This window comes from Myiozetetes cayanensis, unplaced genomic scaffold (assembly GCF_022539395.1).
Source record: "Myiozetetes cayanensis isolate MyiCay16 unplaced genomic scaffold, myiCay2020 scf6-25, whole genome shotgun sequence".
NCBI classification, from domain to species: Eukaryota; Metazoa; Chordata; class Aves; order Passeriformes; family Tyrannidae; genus Myiozetetes; species Myiozetetes cayanensis.
Genome location: NW_026087853.1, coordinates 31,839,581 through 31,858,523, shown reverse-complemented (window position 1 = coordinate 31,858,523; position 18,943 = coordinate 31,839,581). Strand labels below are relative to the sequence as shown.

The 18,943-nt window shown below is 39.2% G+C and overlaps 1 protein-coding gene across 1 annotated transcript in view; it reads right to left on the bottom strand.

The window, feature by feature from the left end:
• The window catches only part of PALS1 (protein associated with LIN7 1, MAGUK p55 family member), a 56,483-nt gene extending 37,913 nt beyond the window's left edge, over positions 1-18,570 (bottom strand). Inside the window, exon 1 of the mRNA XM_050334994.1 lies at positions 18,429-18,570. The gene's annotated coding sequence lies outside the window, so the exon portion shown is untranslated. The remainder of the gene's footprint in view (positions 1-18,428) is intronic.
• Positions 18,571-18,943: the final 373 nt, after the last annotated feature.

Here is an 18,943-nt window from a genome sequence, read left to right as displayed (position 1 = left end):
CATAGCTTCAAAGCCTGTCAAATCCATCACTAAGTCATTTTAATTCAATGAGATTGCAGAATGTCATAAACTACTTTTGTTTGGTTGGGTTTGGACAAATTTGCATGCTAAAACAGATCATAATAATTTGAAAGGTATAAAGACTGGTACAAAGGTTAGGAGCAAGTGGTAGAGACCATGGAGGTCAAGAGGTGAGGACAGAAACAAACAGCAACTCCTCACCCCAGCAGCAGAGAGACAACTCCAAATGGGACTGCATCTCATGGAACCATATTCTGTGAGTTCATTCACTTCTCCTCATCCCCCTAAAAATCTCAAACAACTACTCATTCTTTTCATCCTAAAAAACACAAACAAAATCCACAAAAAACCCCCACCACAGAAAAGCAACCACACACCTACCACCATTTGCATCTTTTCCTGATGATGTGAACTCCTAGGACACTTAAAAGAAAGTACTGGTTTCTCTTCAAAAGCATACTCTGAAACGCTGTGGGTGTAAAGCACCACAAAACTTGCATTTCTCTTTCAGGATATTTCCTCCCAAATAAAAATGGTAAATTAAGCACCCAAGTGTTCAACATGGTGAGTTCAACAGCTGAACATCTCTGCACATTCATCACTTTAAGATACTCAACTAGTATTCTCAATCTATCACCTTTGTATAAATGGTACAAAACACACTAGATGAGAATCCAGGACTCAGAAGCAAATGCCTTTTTTTTTTTTTTTTTGTAATGGACAGCAATAACAGAGATAAATCTTAATTTTCTGAGTACTTGCAGTAGAAGGCATAAAACAGTACACCTACTAAATGAACACTAACAGAAATAATAATACTACCTCAGGCATACAATGGAATTTATATATGGATAGCCACTTAGGGAATAGACAAAAATTAAAAATCACCCTTTCCAGCATATATCCCAATGAGTTGTTAAACTTGAAGAAACAATTTCAACCCTGACCAAAGAACCTGTGCTGATTTCTTGGTCACATTATAAGACAAAGCTGATGAACAAACTTAATCAGATCAGTAACTTAAAACACAGACCACAAAGAAAACTCACAGAAAAATACTTTATGTAGAATATTACCAAAATTTCACTATTGGACGTGAAAATCAAATTCTGTAAATAACCTACATTACTAGACTTCATAATAAAAATGCATGACAAAGCTTCACAAGGCTATAAAGACATAACATTATAGAGACCTTCTGCATCTTGTAAAAACAGTCTCTTTCCTATTAAAGTGGACCCTTGGGTCTAATGTTAGCAATGAAGTACACAAATTAAGATAAAATCCTGACAGGAGCGAATTCACTTCTGCAAACTCAATTCAAGAACATAAGCACTAGGGCTGCAGAGCTCTCTCACAGTTCCACTCTTTCACTAAATCAAAGAAAGTACATTTCGTTTCTGAAACCTTGTTAAAGCACATGTTCTTTTCATTAAGAAAACATTAGAAATTTGTGATAAATTCACAAGAACGTAAGACTCCTTGTGAAGGAGTCTTCACTCCTGTGTGAAGGCAGACAAACTTTTTTAGTACGTATTGGTGCAATAATCCTGTCCAGAAAACCACGTCATTTCTTGAGCTGTTGAACTAATATATTAAACATCACTATGCAATTCAGGGAAAAACACTGGCAAGCTAAGTGATCTAAGACCCTCCTCAGAACTCTCAAATCATGGTAATAATAATATAATAATGGCCAGTCTTCGCGAGCGAAGATCTGGGGAAGGTCTTTCCACCTTCCAGCCTGCGCATTGGATTTTTTAGGTGAGACACAGTGTGCGCGGAACTGAGACCACCCTTTAATCCTAAGGTTCATCTGCCGGGGCCAAGCGAGCTTGGACGGTGGCAGCGAGGTCCTTAGGACGTAGGTGGGTTGCCTTTAAGGGCTAACGAGCCCCACCTGCCCGGGAGTGGCCCTGACCGGGAATCGAACCCGGGTCTCCGCGGTGATAGCGCGGCGCCTTTACCTCTAGACCACCAGGGGCTCCACTCACAAATCATGGTAATAAACAAAGAATCAACACTTAGGAAACTGGAATTCAGCTGAAACCTTTCTTTGCCTAAGATCACAGAATGAATCTTTTAGTGTAATGAACTTCCAACACATCATTTGAACTCAATTCTTACAGCAATCAAGCTGAAGAGGACTCTTCAAACAGTGGTGGTGTAAACCCTGTTTAAAACCTTTTCCTTCTTTGGTAGCATCTTGAAAGCCTTCTTCCCCTCACCAACTTGAGAGTTAAAGCTGAATACTGAATTTTGTTTCTTATACAAAAGAAATTCTCAGTCATCTTTAATATTCTGTGCCAGTGAAATGGATAAACAGTTAAATGTATATTAACCCGTACTTTACACTTGCTTTATTAACAAGTACACAGTAACTCATTAAAAACAAAATCTAAAGCAAAACCCCAAAAACCCCAAACTCAATATAAATTTTGCCACATCATTAGAACTCTATAAAATAGTGTCTGACAACTAAAACTTGTTCCATAAACTCTTATTACCTACTACTATTACAGTTGGCTCACTGTAATAAAGAAAATGGTAACAGCAAGAGAAAATGGAAATCTCAATCCAGAAACAGTTTTTCTAGTTTTATGTACAAGTTCAAAACTCTCTGATTTGTCCTCGCTTTATCTTTCATGCATTTTTATTGTGTCACACCTGCAACAAGTTTCTCAACAGAAAAGTAGAAAACAGATGCATGGGTATTACACAAAAGGGCACTAAACATTAAGAATACATTCAAAAAATTTACAGACTAATACTTGGAAGAATCCATCACACACCCAACCCCTTAAACAAACACCTAAAGATTAGGCTTGTACAAGTTACACATACCAGTGATGCAAACACATTTGTAAGCATTACCCCAACATACCTGATAAGTCTCTTTAAAGAAAACAGCACAACACTTTATTACCCCAATATTTATAACTCGGTCATCAGGTACTTCTGAATCAGAAGGAACTCAGTGTCCCAAATCCCGAAGATGTGAACTGTAAAGTGTCTCATTTATAGCCACTTTATATGGCAGTGACTTAACCAACAACAATTTTTAGTTTCATTCCAGAACCACTGTAATACAGACACCTTTGAAACACACTTACTAGATGTTTGAGCTTCTTAAGAACATAATGACGCCACAAAACTGAACATAAACTCCTATTACATTCAAAACTCTAAAGCCGAATTTCCCTAATTAGGCTTATCTAAGAATGTATGCAGTATATTTGGCAGCTCTCCTTTGGGTTAAATAATAAAGTCTTCAGTAAATTAGTCTTTAACAGGTTTTACTATACTAATACTTTGAATAAAAAGAACTGTAACACTCTGGGTATAACGTATTTCTTTCTTTAATTCACATAACTGTAAAAATATGAACTTTTGAGTGAAATATTACTTCTTAAGTCCTTCAGCAAAACGAGAATCCTGGATGCTGCCCTCTCATGCTGAGACCACACAGACAGGTGTTTTCCTCTAGCGATGGAGACAAATCAGTAATCTAACACCAGTCTTATGCCCGACGCTGCATTGGCACTACGATACCAAAGCATTCCAGAAACTGTTACAATTATGAAGTTATCCTAAGCAAAACTCATTCATAAAATCTGCCACAAATACTCTCATTCACCATTAATAACAGTCAGAACAGCCTGAAATATTCTTAGTGCTTTTGACCCAAAATTGGCAGCCTTGCCCTATTGCAAAACCAGGTGTCAAGACTTCAACTGCTGCTGCAGATCATCACCAGAAGCTGCACAATATGAATGCTAAGGAGGACCCATCTTGTTTTTCCCTCAGAGAAGCCAGAGAAAAGAATGAAAATGCAAGGAGGAAAATGGGGAGAAAAAAGGGAAGAGCCTAGAACCAAATGATATAGAGAGCAGCTCATTATTGAAGAAACCAGAGTAATTTTTCATTCAACCAATAATCAAAAGAATAGCAAAGTCTAGATTCCCTGCTTATATAAAAAGCAGAATTCAGTGTCAAAGGGCAAGGCTAAGATGACAGAACAGACAGCAAGAACACTAACTGCATATGGGGCTCAGGGCCAATATCAGCATCTCAGTATGCTGCTTGGGAAGCTGCCACTGTCTTGACACAGAGTTCTTCAGACCAAAGAGGTCAGCCAAACGGTAACAGAAAAGAGTGAAAGCTGTGGTCCACTGGAAGAGATAAACTCTGTTTCCTCTCTATGACAGGGGAGCGGAAAGAAAGAAAGAAAGCGTATTTTCTCTGATTTAGGTATGAATCAGAAATGTGATGAAAAGTGAACTGAAAATGTTACATATGTAGACATTATAACCACCCACTTTGGTGCACTTACCTTGTAAGCAATAAGAAAAAGGAACAAATTTTGAAGACAAAACTCTGAATATCACTGTGAAGCACTAGAGCCATAACGCCTTCACTGCAGTGACTCTAAGAAATAGGCAGGTTTATCCAGACCCTAACCATAACATCTGACAGGTTGCAATTACTCTAGTTACTACCTGTCTGTGCATTCGTCACTGATAAATGAATATACTTGAAAATACTTGGTCCTTCCCTTACGTAGCAATTTGAGGAGCCTTGACCAGCTGAAACGGAAGACTAGCTTTCCTAAACATACTTTGTCAAGATTTCCCAGCAGCAAATTGCCATAGTGCACTGGAGCAGCACAGCTGGAAAACTCCAGGGTGCAGCAATATACACCACCCATGCCTCAACAAGCACGTATATCCACATTTCAGAACAATCCTGAGTTACAGCCTCTACTTCTTCCTACCAATTTTCCCACTTCAACGTAGGACATGATTCTGCAAGATGGAGACATCCTTTACCTTATCCCAAAACTCCCTTCCCCACTTATCTTTACACTGGCTTTGGCATCACTAGAGCTCTCCATGAGGCGTCTTACTGGAATAAAATGGCTGAAAATAAACCCAAGAGAAAGATACCTCTCATTCTCAGCAACAAAACACTTTGAGATCATGAGATATCATCTACATTAAACAGCGGTCTCTCCATCACCAAAATGATTGATGCAAGTGATGATTTGCAGATTTTTAAAAGCTAAACTGTTATAAACTCTTATTTGGTATAGAGTAGACCGTTTATACCCCAAAAAATCACACCAAATCTGCACACAAAAAATTGTACGTGCTCAAGTGTTTAAGTGATAGAACAAATAAAATCTAAAACCATTCCAAAACTGTGCTGCATGATCGGCAACAAATGATTCAGGAACAGAGAAGTACCCCATGGTATATGCTTTCTCCACTTTAGAAGAACTTTACAAACATGGATTTCAGACTAGGATTAGGATTTTTGGGTCCCACATACAAATAGGATTTTCTGAGCTCTGGCAAAAATAGGAATTATAAAATCTATCAGAATGCAATCCAATAATGTCACCCAATACAAATAAAAATACTACTTAAGCAGTGTTTTCTTGATGTCTACCTGAATTGTTGCAGACTATTTTAAATTACTTGCTGTCAGTGACATTTTCTTAAATGTACTAGGTCACATTATGAGGAAAATACTTGATCCTTTTTTCTAAAAAAGAAACTCGACTAGCCTCCATTAAGATAAATCAATCAACATAATTTATAGAAGAGAGGGAACTTCAGCTTTCTCTTATGTAAGGAAACAATGCACACCTTTCACCTAGAATAGGTTTTGCTTATTTGCTTAAAAGAACCAGAAGGGTCTAAAGATCAGTAGTGTAAATTAGAAAGACACAATAAGATTTACACATGAAACAAAAGAAATACACAAATGGATGTACAGATAAGGAACAGCCTACAGAAATTAATTCATGCATTTTTTAATTAAAAGGTTATTCCACAAACATTAAGAGCAAAAACGTGATTTGCTTACAAAAGTCATTAAGATTTTATTAAAGGCAGTGCACAAAAGGAACCAAATAGCTGTGCAAACTGAAAAAGACATGCAGATACAAGAACATAATTTTAGTCAAGCTGTCACATAACTAGTAGATAAATAGTATTGTTAGGGCAATGCTGCTAGCACCCTTCATCCCTCATGTCAAGGGAAAGGGTGTCAGGACCTCAGAATGTCTCAATAATTTTTTTTTAACCAGTATATTTTTTTCACCACAGGACTGAGGGAGTATAATCAAGAGGACTGACATGACCACAGGTCAATTAAAAACAGTTTGCTAGCAAAATTTTCAAAGTACCACTCAGTATAATGGCTGAAACAAAATCCACTTTAAATCTACAATAAAAATATCGTAATCAACGTTCCCAGTGAGCAGTAAGAGACTAGGAAATTTTGCATAGCAGCAAAGACCGTAGATATGAATTTAGAGGACTAAAATCAAGTGACACTGGGAAGTTCTTGGGTCAAGCACAACTGGCAGTGGCCTAAAATTAATAAACCATGCTAAATTTAATTTCTGTCCCTGCTATGCTAACTAGGTTCTCCAAGATTTTGACAACTTATTAGCTCAGGCACCTGCATTTTAATCACAAGGGCTCCCAGAAAACAGATTGCTCCCTCCCTGGCACTCCAGTGCATCCAGCACTATGGCTCTGCGGGGTGCTGGCCAGGTGACAGGTTTCTTTTTCTTTTTCAGCACCCCTTTTGAGTACTTGTTACATGCATTCTGTGTAACACTAGGAAAGAAAAGCAAGGTTCCAAGACTATGCTTTATAATTTTGCAGAGTCAGAACATGGTTCTTACTCTAAGGAAGCATTTAATACTGATAATTTTTCATAGATGAAAACAACAACAACAACACAAAACCAAAAAAACCAAAAAAAAACAAAAACCCAGAAAAAGCCCCCAAACCATTTACTTTTTCCAAACAAGTCAGTAACACTATGGTGACTTCACCATTTTGTCTGTAATTTGAGCCCTTTTTCTAATAATGTCAGAAGAATACTGGCCTCCTGAACAAGAGATGCGACACTGTTCACATGGCAATTACTCAGAGGGGCAGGTTCTGGTCTCTTCTCTCTGGTCACCAGTGATGGTACCCAAGGCAATGGTATGAAGCTGTGCCAGGGGAGGTTTAGGTTGGGTATTAGGAAAAGTTTCTTCATCCAGAGACTGATTGGCACTGGAACAGGCTCCCCAGGGTGGTCACAGCACCAGCCTGCCTGAGTTCAAGAGCATTTGGACAGCACTCTTAGGCACGTGGTGTGATTCTTAGGGTGTCCTGCATAGGATCAGGAGTAAGACTCAGTGATCCTTGTGGATTCCTTCCAACTCAGGATATTCTATAACGTCAATTAGCTATTATTCATTATTTCTGTTTTGTCACTTCAAACACTTATTACAATGCAATTTAGGTTAGATTATAACGTTAAATCCACTTGAAAATTTGAAAATGATCAATGCAACAGCCATTGATGATTACCAGCGGAAACAACAGACTAATCACCAAGGAAACACAATACTTACAATAATGCATTCCATTTTTCAAGTGATGTCTACAATTTTTGCTTCAAAGCTCCAGAAATTTACATTTTTTTATATCAAACCAACCATTTTATCTTTATGACACATCTGTTTAGCAGAGACATTCTGTTAATAAAATGGTTTTATCCCACTCAATTAAAAGAAAGCATTTGAGAGCAGCTGTAGTTCTCCCCAGAGACTGCAAATCATCTCAGTACTGCAGGCAGAGACTTTTGTTCCAGCACTATTGAGGCTAGAATGCCTACAATAACAAAATTTTTGAAAAGCAGAAATAATGAAGCAAAATTAAGAAAGTTTAGATGTGTCACAATTTGGTAAGTTCTGGGTATCCCCACAGGTAGTCTACCACTTCCAGGAATTTTGAAACTTGAACCAAAAGCTGATATGCCCTTTTCCAATTGACCAATTCATGGAAAGATATTTGTCTATCTGAAATACATTTACTACCTGAAGCTCACATTTTATATTAGAAAACTATTTAGTCAGATTTATCCAGAGAACTTCCAACAGAGTCAGCATTCCTAACTTTTTTTATTCCTGAATTCTAAATCTATAAAGATATATAATTATTTCCAGATACTTAGTTATCATTCACAGATTAAAAATATGATTACTTACAGAAAAAATCATGTTACAAATTAAGTATTGAAATCAGAATCTATTATTCAAGGTCAATGGGATTTATGAATACCTTCATGCTCCACTAACTCCAATCATTCTAAGTATGCACCTATACTCTTTCAAGACCAGTTCTGGAATTCTGAATACAAACAAAGGGTACTTATTAGAGAACTTTTAGTTTTAATGAGCTAAACCCATGAACATACTTCTAATGCTTTCTTATTCCCCTAAACTTTAAGCATCTATTCACATGACTCCCATGCACAATATTTCAGTCTTAGAGTAGTATGTCTTAAAATTTTTTACCAATGTCTCTATTTGGCTTTTGGTTCTGCACACCCTATGGTTCTGTATATTGAATTGATGCAGTGTATTTCTGATGGTTTACCGGTTAAACAAGAATTTTCAGAAACATGCTTGTACAAATATATTAATATAATGACATATGAATCTCTGATCCCTGAAATGGTGTAATGGTCAGCAGTAATATGCTTGCTTATGGGTTTCTCAAAGTGCAAGTCAGAAGCTAACCATGGAATTTGTTGTGAAGAGATTGTAAAATAAGGCAAATTATTATATCTCCTTGCCTTATTTCTTTTTCAATAAAGAAGAAAATAAAACTTAAGAGGCTGAACTAAAAGAACAGCAAGCTTAAATTAAAGATGCTGATAGACAAGCTCTAGCAAATCTTGTTGTAGCAGATTAAGTTACTATCCTCAGCTGTAGACTCTGCTCCCATCAGAAGTCACTGATACCAAAAGTAGAATTGTCAGGAAGAAACATGTGCTGACACCTCAGCCACCTCAGTGCTAAGACTGGCACCACAGTTTCAGTCGGACAGCACAATACGAACCGTAATGACCAAGGAACAAGCACTTCTGTTAACTCTGCAAATGAACTGGAGCAAAGGAGTTGGGCAGAGAAAGGCATAAAACTGACATCACCAAATCAGATTTTCCAGAGCTATAGTTGCAATCTAAATTTTTTCTAAAGTAGCCAGAATCAGCAGTGCCAATTGTCACAAAACCATTCCAGAATAAAAAACACGCTCTCGCCAAAAAGTGTCAGAAGCACAATGTGAACTGTTAAACAATTAGTTATTAAGTTTAACAGGCAGTGATTAGTCATGTTATGTACTTAAAAGGTTAAATATTCAATTTCAAATCTGCTTTAAGGAATTAAGAACTGAAGATCTGTACAGAATTTTAATTATCACATGAAGTCCCAGTCACAGAATTTTTAGGGAGCACTAACACATGCAATCTCAAATGAACAGCATTAAATATCTTTGCAAGATTTGACAAGAGAGTGACTTAAGAGGGAACACAAACTAGCCTACATTTACTACCCAACCACTTAGGTATGCAGCTGCATTCATTAAATATTTGTATAGAAAGACTTCAAAAATATTGACATAAGGAGAAACTGTATGAAGTTCTCACCAACAGAAGTCATAGACTGGCTTAGGGGACAAAGTATACATAAATTCAAGTTTTCAATTCAAGCTGTTAAATTTAAAAAACATATATGTAAATATTTAATACTCTCCCACTACAGATATCCTATTGCAGATTTTATGCAACCTAATAAGTAAAATTCTTATCACCTTAGTAGCTTTTACTAAAATGAAACACATATGTTTACTTCACATAGAATTTATAAATTATGAACCACTACTGATTAGCCATGAAAACCACACTCAAGGCTTCAAAAAGAGCTTAGTACATAATAAGCAGGCTAAGTTAATTTCTGCAGACTGCCCCATCATAATTTTAACTGAGGTATTCAGCTCCTAAGATTGCTTTTTCAAACAAGTGCATCATACAGATTCGAAGTTCAGCATCATGCAGATGCATTTATAACACAGGGCCCTACCCTGCTTTACACACTGGCCACTGATCAAAACTGAGCCATCAACTAAAAATCCTAACTATGACATTTCATTTTAGCAGAAAAGAATCCACAGTTATTGCATTATTATATTGCTGTATTGTTTTGTTTAATCTCTTGTTGAGATTTTCCAGTTCTTCAGTTCCCCCCTTTTTGAAAACTAAACAACCAAAAATGCCCAGCACAGCATCTAGTTGAGATTATCTACCACATTTTTATGGGACAAATTTCAGCAAGGTGTAAAACATGGTTTCTACCAACAACACAGAACCCCCCTAGTATGTCAGACAATCAAGGTCAATCAATCCCCCAAAGTCTCCATCTGACAGTGGCAACCAGACATGTTGTGTAGGGATAACTTGTGCATCCAGAAGTTCAATTATTACAGGACATCCCTGCATGGTGCTACACCCCTGCCTGCTCAGGTATAAACGATTAAATATATCTGTCAGTAGATCTGCTTCTCTGGAAATCTGTATAATCCCGTTTTTGAACTTGCTGATATTAGTTGTCTCCACAAACTCCTATGACAACAAATGTCAATAGTTGTGCACCCAGTATGTGAAATAACTTTGAAGAGTACCTGTTTCAAACCTATGATTTTAATCAACTACATCCTGCATTTTTAAGATCCACCGCCTCCATAGCCTTTTTTGTTTGTTTTCTCTAAAATCTCAGTCACATCCCCTTTCAACTGAGGGGTTCCCATCTTTCTAGTCTGTTCTTGCAAGGCTCCACCCCTTGACTGGTTTTGTTGCCTTTTTTTATCTTTTTTACTTCTGTTATGTATTCCTTGAAATGCAGAGACCTGAACTGTACACAAGAATGCGGAGAGCAGGGTTTTGCATAGCTGTAATATGATGGCTTCTGTCACCTTAAGGTCTTTCCTAATACATTTAGCATTTTGTTAGCTTTATGGCTGTCACACTACATAAAGCACAATAAACAGACACAAGGGTTAAATATAACTTTCTTAACAGTTCTACAACAGCAAGGAGTCTGGTTCAATTTTATTGCACTTCACAAGTATCTAACCATCCCACCACTCTCTTGCTACAATTATTTCTTGAACTCCTAGCACTGAACTACTCTGCTTTGCACAGCACTAGGTAATAGTCATCATTATGTCCTGTTAAAAGCAGTATTTCTGCTTAATGTCATTCTTATTACAGAAAAAAATTCCCACTGACACAGAACAGGTATCTTTGAATATATCAAAGCTGTAATGAGAGGTAAGAGAACACAAGCACCAAAAGATCAAAAGAAGAACCAGGACTGCAGAAGGAAAGAAATGGTAGGTGTGTATATATATATATATATATAGTTTTACAAGTCAATCCATCCTGAAGACACCAGGCAATAATATGATGAGAAAGAGAAAACAAAAGGTCATAAGACTTAACAGAGTACAGGAATTATGCGAACCACAACACAGAATCTTTGTTTCCTTCCCAATACTGTCCATCTTCCCTATTTGGAGAGAGGGGACTGAGAAAGACTCATGTTTGGAGGTCTGCAAAAGGAAAGAATGCATGAAGATGAGCAACAGATATTGTGCCAAAAAAAGCAGCATCAAAGATATAAGTTCACACTAAACCAGGAAAGATCTAAGAAAAACAGTACATCATGACGACTCTTCAAAGTTGATCATATGACTAATCACTAATAGCAGTAGGTTTACTAGTCTGAATAAAAAAGACATCAAACAGAAAAGTTTAACCTAAAAAATACTTCATAACCTATAAACAAAAAATAACTCAACTGCTGCTTCAAAGTATCATATAATTAGATGTCCTCTTTTTCAGACAAGGTAAAACAGATCTCCATTGCACTTCATTTTTACCTCTCCTTACTTCAAAATTAGCAAAAGCTTAAAGAAAGTAATGACATACAAATTATGCCAAAATAACCAGTCTTTAGCTGAATAGCTTTTTGCCTGTTATGTAATCCTAAAATCCAGGATTTTTTCTTTTGGGAGGAAGGAAAATTACTTTTTCAATTCCCAGCTTTCCTCAAGATATACTTTCAGTCCTTAATATTTACATCTTGCTTGATGAGCTCATGAAGAAAGAAGAAATTTAAGTAAGCTAAAAGGTAGAAAAGTGTCTACTCAACTGCAGAATCCTCAAATTGCCACTCTCCTTCTCTTTCCACTGAAGTTAGGTAACTTGCCTCTTCTGAGTTCTCATCTAGCCCTCATCATACCAGTTGAAGCAGCACACTTCACCACAAAGTGGTTGATGACAATAGGGAAAGTCTTGAGAGAAGATTCGAACTCACACTAAATTTATGTTCCATGAACAGGTAAGAATTAAATTGATAATTCAGTAGAAAAAGTCTAAAAATCTAAAAAGAACTTAGGCTCATGTGGATTTTTAGTGCTGTTTATAGTCTTAAATAAATAAATATGCGAAACAGACTATTCTACTTGTCAAAAACAAAATCAACGCTCCTGGGCTCATAAGTCATTTAGTTAGGCAGCCCAGGAAGACAATGTTGAGCTGATCAGCTTTTACCTCACTTTACGCTAAGACACTGTGCTAATTCCTCCCTGTAAGTAATTAGGTTACTAATTTAGAACATATCTTGATTACTGAAAAAAAAATAAATAGTAAGAGCTTGCTTTATATTCTTGTACAACAATCACCACCTTCAAGTATGTACATCCAGTTCCATTTCAACCCAATTTCCTTACCTCCTGCATTTGAGGACTTCTAATACCATTTGAACAAAATGTAAACGCCACTGCATAGTGGCACTAAGCAACTCCAGCACCACTTGATCCTACAGGAACTGATTCTGCAGAAAGCACGTGATGTCCACTAATGCTATATTGTCCCACTAACAGAGGACTAAGTTCGTCTGCTGACATCACACAGCCTTTCAGACACCAGGAAGAAGAGATTTACTCTCTGAAAACAAGGATACACATCCATAAGAAGTACAACCAATATGATACACAGCTAAACAATCCAAACCCTCATCTGTTTGAAAGCTTGATGCTTAACCCAAAAGCTTGAGTTTGCCTTCAGAGATGAGAGAACCTTGAGAAAGACATACCAGAGGAATTAGCAACATGCTCTCTTAGCCAATACAAGATGCAGTCAATTTCTACAGCACACAATGCAGTTATCTGCGACACAGGTTTTCTACAAAAGCAACTTTAATTTTCTTAGCCAAGGTACACTGAATTAATCTATGATTAATCTACCTCAAGTTTCATTAACAGTAGCTGACAAGTAAATGGCAGTTTGACAAAACAAAACAAACAAGGACAATCAAATTCTCAACCACAACACTGCAAGAACACTGTATGATCTGATATTAAGGTGAGGCCTTAGCTTTATACACAAAGGCATCACATTCTAAAGAAAAAATGTCATGGCATCTGATATGCTAAAGAATTTAACTCAGTACTACAAACACCACACAGAAAAACAGGTTTCCCTCCCTAGTTTTCTCCTCTGGCACACTGAAGACCACCCTCTGAATAAGTGATTAACAGAGGAGGCATTACCAAAGCATACGACCTTCATTGACCTCAGCTGTGAAGATCATTCCAGTTAGGAGAACACTTGGGGTTACATTTGAATATTCAGATGCGGGTTGACTTGCTGACCTCTGCCACCCAAACCACGATCAAGATTTGGCTCCAGGGAAACATCAAAAGTAATTTCTCTCCATAGTGTTTTTACCAAGATGTCATGCCAGTTATATTTTACCTGACTTCAGCTCTGAACAAGGTGAACTTTTTAAAGTTTCATTTCTCTTTAGTATACACCTCAATAAACCCAAGTCAATTCTGTGGCATCATACTGCTAACAACAGCTCTCACATGTATCACTGGCATTCTTTATAATACGCTGTTAAAATGAGAAGTGACTTTTAGGTATTGGCATACATTGTCCTCCTTTGAGCTCATACATTTGTACTTAGAACTCCACTCAACACTGCTGGTAACTAAATGAATACTTTCCCAGTCTCTCCTTCCTGACTATAAAAATATACACTTATCCTTGCAAAAAGACTCTGAATGCATACAGCCACCTCCCAGCACCATTACCAGGTCAAAGAGCAGATGCTGAGGTTGCACTGGCACTTCCCAGTTATCAAAGGTTTATGGTTTTGCTGAATTGAACTTTCTCGAGCGCTTGAAGAAACCACTGAACAACTTCACGCTATACAAATAAGACAATTCACACTGCCCATTCAGTTAATGCACGTACACAGGTTGATACTTTAGATGCTAACATACTGACTATTGCTACATCTGAGTCCTCAGAATGCCTTTTGTAAAGGACCACTTCACTGTCTGAATATATCCTTGCCAGAAATTATTCCTAGTTTTAAACTGATTTTCCCCCAAAAAACTCCCAGATTTGAGAGACTTCTAAATTATCTCTTATGGACAAATAATCAAGAATGGTCTTTCAAGAGCTTCCCCAGAAGATGAATCCTGATACAAGAATGAAATTTAGGGCTTAGTTTCTGTTTTATTTTTTTTTAAGAATTATCTTTTCCCAGAATTTCTACCTAACATCTATTCTTCTGTTAGACCCCTGTAAGACGTGATGAGTTTACCATTTACGCTAGTAAAGTATAGTAAATTCATTAGGAACTATGAGCTCCATGGTCACATGTATTAACTGTCAAGCCTTTTCTCTAACCCTAGGGTCGAAATTTTAAACATAAAACACTAGAGGCAAAATCAAGTATTAAAAATGTTAACATAAAATCACATTAACTATTTCTTACTCATTATTTTTTCTTTAGAAGACAATTATGGTCAACCAGAACAGATACATGATGCAACAGGTAAATCACTTAGAGAAACACAAGACACTGAGGTAACCTTAATACAACAGATAATAAGCATAGGTGTGTTGAAACAATTACATTTCTCTAATTATTTGGCATCCTATAAGAAAGTAGAATTAGATCCACAAGAGAATCTAAATGCTATGCCACCTACTAGACTCCACAATCCACAGATAAGCAACCAAGCTCCACTCTACAATGAAAAGGGCATGTTATGGGTGCTGTTCAAATATCTAATATTCAACATCAGCAGGAATTGGCCAAGTCACCCAAGAATAAACAAAGATCAGAGATTTAAGTCTCCAGAATTTCATGTCATGCTGGGGAGATAATAAAACAATCCCAAGAAGAATCCGCTTCATTTACTCTTTGTACACTTTGCCTGTAACAAGGAAATCTGTGTCCATATCATTGATTTGTACTTGATCAAGCCACTCCCTGGGCTACACATGCCATTCACTCCTTTCCTAAGTGAATATTACTCTTCACAAATAAAACTGGCTGGTGTCTAAAAGCACTTCCCACCCAAACACCCAATGGCCTGGCAGTATGGACATTCCCTTTGGGAACTGGCAGCTCCCCCAAAAAGCAGGAGGATTTGAACCCAAATCTCAACATGCTGGACAGGTACTCAAACCATTTATGCATCTGTAAAGAAATGCAACATCCTTTTTCTGCCAAAAGATAAGCGTGCAAGATTAGGCCCCTTCTGTGTTTCCTGCTTCACAGAACAGAAGTATTCCTTGTGGAAGTATGCATTACCAATGGTATTGCTGTTTGCTTTCTAACTTAACTGATGCAAGCCTTAAGAGTTACAGCATTTTTTCTTCCCACACAGCTATGTGTTAGTGTGCAATTAGACACTCCAGCAGTATAAAACGAGTTGCTACCAACAGACACACACAGCTGATTACCTCTGATTAAAAAAACACCAACCCCCCCAAACTTACTTTATAATATTCTGCAATATAAACTACTTATTCAGTTATAATTTCCTTTTTCCCCTGCTTCATACTTTATCCTGAACTATACTTAAGACATTTGGTGGAGCTTGTCTAGCTATACTAGTAGGGCAGGAAATAGGAGGTGTACATAAAATTCTCCTGTTGTCAGAATAGCTGTATTGAAGCTGTAAAGTAGATAACTAAACTAGAAAAGCAATTCTGCCAGCATAACTGATGTTAAGCCATCATGTAAACTGTTTCCACTGAGTTTTTTATTGCAGACATGGCTGCAAACCTTTTCAAGTATACAAATGCCTCTCTTTACCCACTAATAAAAGGAAAACAAGACAGTACTATTTAATTAATATTTACAAAAACTATTGAGGTTTCCAAATACATGACCAAGGCAGTAATTAGTCTTCCAAATACCGTAATGTCAACTCTACCTGTCACACTGAGAAAGCACCTAAAAAACATCAGTTGCTAGAACATTTAAAAATTTTAAATGACACATGAACACAAACATAAATCCTGTCATCTAAGAAGTAGTAGACTGTTTGAATGTTTATCCTTCAGCATTCTAAAAGCCTAACCCTGTAAAAGGAAAGCACTTAAAAGTGCAAATTGGGAAAAAACAAACGGTAGCTGAAACAGGTAGTTACAACTGTTAGCATGGGATGCTAAGCTCCAGCCTTTGATGATACATCTTAACAGAATTTGCATCTAAAAATGGCGCAGGTTTTTTAAAAGCCTGCAACTTCAAATTACAGCAGGAGATTTTAATTAAAAAGCAGCAAATGGAGGTGTTAGGAAAATGTAACTATTTACATGTGAAAACAAATGGATGCACATGAACTTCAGACTACATTAAACTTTCTGTGTCCGTAGCCCTTGGCATGAATGCTAACCTCTACATATTGCACTTTCACCGTTTCTAAGTCCCATACAGCTGTGGTACTGAATGATGCCTGTCACCCCTCAACGGCCTGAGAAACTCCTGCAGATTCCTAAGGCAGACAAATCAGTCTAGTGAAGAAATATCTTGATGTTCATTTCTAAGTAAGTTCAGAACTGTTGAGAAGAAATTCAATAAAAACTAAGTAAAATTATAGTCTTTACCACTACCTAATTCTTTATAGAAAAAATTACCATTCACTGTTATTCCATACATTGCAAGACAACATGACACACATTGAAAGGATGTAAAATCTGAAAGAACGACTTTGAAAAGAGTTAATTGATCATGTATTAACACTTAACTTTCTGCAATGTAATGTAAATTAAATTTACCCTTCTGCTACACTGCTTCAAAGTGCTGTAAGGTTCATAATGCCTTGTTAAAAGTATCTACCATATTAACCATTAGCTAACCTTTAATGTGTAAAATACTGAAGTTTTTTTTGATCACAGTACATTGGAAAAGAGTTTACATCTGTATAAACCAGCCAGACACTAAAGTGTTTGACATTCAGATTTGTAATAACAGCTCCAATAAGATCTTAAGAAAAAAAATATCTACTGCCTGTGAAAATTGTGACGACAGATTAAAACCAAAAGCTTGTGGACTCAGATGCCTAAAGACAATACAAAGATATCCTACTTTTTACAAAGTCAGGAAAACACCTTAATCCTCCAAAAAGGCAGAGAGGCCTCTTTAAGGCATAGGAAGTTATACACTGAGGCAGCAAACATATAGAAGTGATCACCGGTCACTTGTTAGAAGTCTGACTGCAGTCAAATATTGATATATCATCATGAACAAAAAACCGTCACAGCACTAGTTGGTATTTACCCCTTGTAATGTTCCTCATTAAGTTATTTTTCGTGGATCAGTTTCATGTGAAACATCTAAGAACATTCTCATAAATATTTTTCAAAAAGGTCAACTACAAGCTAATTTAGTTTTCTCAGGCGGTCTGTCTCACTAAGCTCACAAGTCACCGCGTTCTTTGTTGCTGGGCTGTGGAGTCTCTCCCACCACACCGCCTCGGTCCCTCCGTAAGGAAAACACCAGCACCGGCAGGGCATTATCATTACAAGCGTTCGGAAAAGCTGTTCCGAGCCGGGATGTGCGCTAACTACCGCTGACTATAAAACACACACTGGAAGTCGCCCATGTTCAACCTGTTTTAACTTAGCCCTTCATAAGCCAACATGAAGCAATTTCTTTACAGAGGCACCATTTCCAAACACAGAGCTGCCAAGGAATCAGAAGTGCAGAGCAGGGGGCCTCAAGTTTCCCCCCTCGCTAGAACACCCTCTATAAACACAGAGAGAGAGCGCACAGCCAGGTGCGGGAGGTTTCCTTACACCTCCCGGGCCTAAGCTCCCGGGAGGCACCCGAGGGTGGAAAGGAGGGAGGGAGCGAGCCGCTGTCGGGAGGCCGGCTGGGCGCCCCCCGCCCTCGGGCAGCGCCGCCGGCACCTGTAGCCGCCGCGGCCGGGCCGCCCCGCCCGAGCGGGACCCGCGGCCGGGACACAGCCCGGGCCGTCGCCAGCGGGGCGCGGAGAGCGGCGCCGTGCCCCGAGAGCCGCCGAGCGCCGCTCTGCCCCGCCGTCCCTCCTGGCCGCGGCCCGGCCGGACCCCGGGCCTGCGCGGGCGCCGTGGCCGCGGGGGAGGCTCCGGCCAGCCCAGGCTCGCGGCTCCGCGGCACGACCTGTTGCTCGCACGCCGGGCGCGGGCGCTGCGCTCACCGTCCGTCCGTCCGTCCGTCCGTCCGCCGTCGCTGCCGCTGACACGCTCCGGCCCGGCCGCCGCTGGAACGCGGGGTCTCCCACGCGTCGCGCCGTCCGCGCACCGCTCCCGCGGAGCCGCCCGGCCACAGCCACAACCCCGGCCCCGCCGCAGACGCAGCCACAGCCACAGCCCGCCGCCGCGCTGCGCAGCCGCTGCCCAGCCTCGGCCCGGCCCCGGCCCGCCCCAGCGCCACCGCCCCGCCCCGCCCCGCCGCGCACGCGCGGGGCCGCCCCGCTGCCGCCACGGCCGGGCGGGAGGCCGGGTCTGAGTCCGGCGGTGTCCGAGGGGCAGGGGGCGGGCAGGGGGTGCCCTCGGCTGGGGCGGACACACGAGATGTGGCACTGCTGCCGTGTCTCCTTCCTCACGACTCACAGAATCGACCAGGTTGGAGAGGACCCTTGAGATCATCGGGTTCAACCTGTGGTCGAACACCACCATGTCAGCTGGACCATGGCACTAAGTGCTCTATACA